At 37.0% G+C, this 3,252-nt stretch overlaps 1 long non-coding RNA gene across 1 annotated transcript; it reads right to left on the bottom strand.

Annotated features, from left to right (window-relative positions):
• Positions 1 to 1,375: 1,375 nt before the first annotated feature.
• On the bottom strand, positions 1,376 to 2,952 carry LOC115336384. Its single transcript, XR_003921744.2, has 2 exons — positions 2,441 to 2,952; positions 1,376 to 1,951 (listed from the first exon to the last, which is right to left on the bottom strand). It is a non-coding gene; the product is annotated as an uncharacterized LOC115336384 (long non-coding RNA).
• Positions 2,953 to 3,252: the final 300 nt, after the last annotated feature.

The following is a 3,252-nucleotide window of genomic DNA, read 5'->3' as shown; positions in this document are numbered from 1 at the left end:
ACTTTATAGATCATTAAAATTTCTGTTTATTCCAGCTCTGAGGGAGATGTAGGTTACACTATTTTAGATGTTACTAACTTTTATTCCTTAAGGACCAATAAAAATCAGGCCTGAATTAAATCCCAGAGATTTAGTTTAGAGGTTAATTTTTCCAGTGGACAGCCTGGAAAATTACATTTTGTCCCAAAGAAATCACATTCATTTATGTTTAATTTCATCTCCCTGCATGTAGAACATGGACCAAAAGTCAGGTAGACAGGAATCTTTGTGGCTTTGGTAAGTTTGTTCCCCATCCTTTACAGGAGGTGATACTTTTTAGTCTAAAACGCTAAGTTTAATTCACTCACTTCACTTCTCATTTCACTGGGCCTTGTACCCTGACTGCTCACAGTAAGCACACACAGCTTACTCTGGTCCCATTCTGGATGAACCAAGTCCCTGAAAATCAAAACCTTTGAAATTTCTGGATTACAATTATTGTTTAAATATATGTATAAATTGTGTTGTGCTGTTACGGCAAAAAGACCTCTCATGTGCCTTGTGGGTTCTTTACATAACTGAACCAAGGTTTTTCAGCAGCATGTCCTGAGGAGGAAAATCTGCCTTAGACAAAGGGATCCATCATAAGACAGTGAATTTAATCATTGTGACTTCTCTTCCACTATGTTGTGGCTATTTGCTTCTTTTGCTCCTTATCCATAATTATATGTCTGTTGGTTTGCTCCTGTTTCCCAGTACTGCTCCAGTATACTGGCTTCCATATCTGCACAGACCTGCCCCAGGGCAGCACTTACTTAAGCACATGCATAACCTTCAGCATGTGAACTGCCTCAGGAGACTTTAGCTTGTGCTTAACTCTAACGAGTTTTTCTGATCAGGGTGTTTAAATATTGAAATGCTGGCAAATATTCAGATAGGAGCATCAGGTAATTTTCTTCAGGCTCCCTCCGCCTCAGTACGAGTTTTGCAGGGTAGTTATTTTCAGGTGCTGTCTGTGTGCAAAGCTGAAAAGAGCCAATGATTTTCCCATGCTAAATCATCTTCCTGGTCAGTGTGCTCCTTTGCTGTTTCAGGTTTCTGTGATGACTAAAATCATAGAGAAATCTTCAGCTACTCTGAGGTCAAAAAGATCTCCATTGGAATCTCTAACATTTAACATGCCCTGTTGATGCTGCTCTTCTCTACAGAAACTTTAAAAGCTTTGCATAGTAAATGCGTGATTTACATGCAGTCCATAACTCACCGGTTTCAAAGGATCTGCTTTTCTGTCCAAGAGCTGCATAAATACATCATGTTTTTCCTTTTTTATGGGATTACTTTAGAACAAACACATTGTGTTATGATCGGTAATTAAATCAATAAATCTCTGAAACAATTCACAGCTTTCTGATTTATTTGAATGGTCAGTGCAACATCTTGTGTTCACATTGTGCTCTTTGAAAATTATATATGGCTATGTTGACAAGTTAATTTTTTCCATGCCATCTCTTTCTCACTTCCTAATGAGACTGAAGACTGCATATAGCTCAACTATTTTTCATAATGTACTTTCTGGAGTACTTAGCACTTATGTTTTATATCAACTTTTATTTCCAGTAATGAATTAGCACTTCAGCCCAGAAACCTCTCTGACAAGAGCCTAAATGTACACGTATTTTCCCAAGTTTCGCAAATAACACATGTAAATACGCACACAATATACATGTGCATTCATCAAGGAGAGGAAGGAGAGTGTATCAAAACATTTGGATCTTCAGTTCAGACAAGCATGCAGAAGTTTGGATGTTTGTTCAAAGTCTATCCAAATGTATCTGAATCTTTTGGCTCTGGAAATCAATCGGAAATCTTGCAAGGTCAAACTTTCTCATGAGATTACCTCTAATACCTCTTCAGCTTCAGTCAGGCCAGTAAAAATACCACAGAATACTCTCTTGTCCACTTTTTCTCCCAGCTGAAAATGGAAAAGATGAGGAATGTGAAAATTAAACAATTAATCAAATTTTTTCCAACCCTCAGGAAAAGGCTTGGTTCAGTTCAAGTTTTTTTCGCAAGGTTTCAGGTTTGCTCTTGTTTTATGCAAACTTGTTCACGGAGCCCAAGTCCATATGTGAATCACACTCATTCTCGTGGTCAGAACTGCTCCTGTTAACTTTAATGGGCTTAATAACAGGACCGTAGTCTTTCAGTCTCAGAGTACAGTGTTTACTAGGGGTTTCTATCCTTACATGCAATCACATTCCCACTTTATTCCCACTTCCTGCTATTATGGGGTACTTTCTTCAACAACTCTCCTGACAAGTAAAGAAAACACTGCTCTATAAATCTATTTTAACTGCGCAGAGGCTTACTCAAGCCTGTACATCGCACAAATTATACTGGGCTAATTTGGGATTTAATGGGATGCAGAGGTATTGTGCAGGAATTTTGCGTATCAACGTACCATGCATGGCTTTTCCCCAGTGATGATTCCCTGAAACATTATCTTCTGCTGAGAAGGAATTCCAGGAACACTTTTGCCCTGAGCCTGCAAAGATCTTCTTCAGAATAGGTGACCTCCTCAAGTTCTTTTCATTTCCTAAAGCCTAGGTCTCATGCAGATTAGGAAGAGTTTTAGATTATTTATCAAACAACATTTCTTAAAATCACTGTGAACTGTTACCTCAAACTTGCATGTAAACAAACCACACTATTTGTAATAAACAAAATGAAATCAAATAAAATATGTATTAACATGCAAATATCATTCACTGCTTATATCTGAGGAAGGTTTTGAATAGCTGCTGATTGTCACAGAATAAGTGGTAGCACCAAATGGAAAGATTCCAGGTGGAAATTCCTCTTTCTCCTTCATTCTCCTTTGCGCTGGTAAGTCTAATGTCAAGGAAATTATTCCAAAATTAAGTTTTTGCCAAAATGCTCTGTAACCAAAATAGAAAAAACACACTCTTTTTGACCACTTCACAAGAAAGGAAATTAGAGCCATGAAATTGCACAAATTATATTATTGGATTGTTTGTTTTTCTCTGTAAAGAAGTTCATGATACAATAGATGAAAGGTCTGAAATAATTAAGGAAAAAATAATACAGTTGCAAGTACAGATTTGTATTTTCTCTTTGCTTCAACAAATGTGAGAATGCCAAGTTTTCATTTCTGAAGGTGTCCATGTAGCAATATGCAAAACATAACTAGTTTTTCTTTTAGATTTTAATGACATCTCTGTTTATTTTCCCACTTAGACTGAAAGGGAATTA

The sequence above is a fragment of the Aquila chrysaetos genome, chromosome 26 (genome assembly GCF_900496995.4).
Source record: "Aquila chrysaetos chrysaetos chromosome 26, bAquChr1.4, whole genome shotgun sequence".
In the NCBI taxonomy this organism is placed as follows: domain Eukaryota; kingdom Metazoa; phylum Chordata; class Aves; order Accipitriformes; family Accipitridae; genus Aquila; species Aquila chrysaetos.
This window is presented reverse-complemented; position numbering and strand designations above follow the sequence as displayed.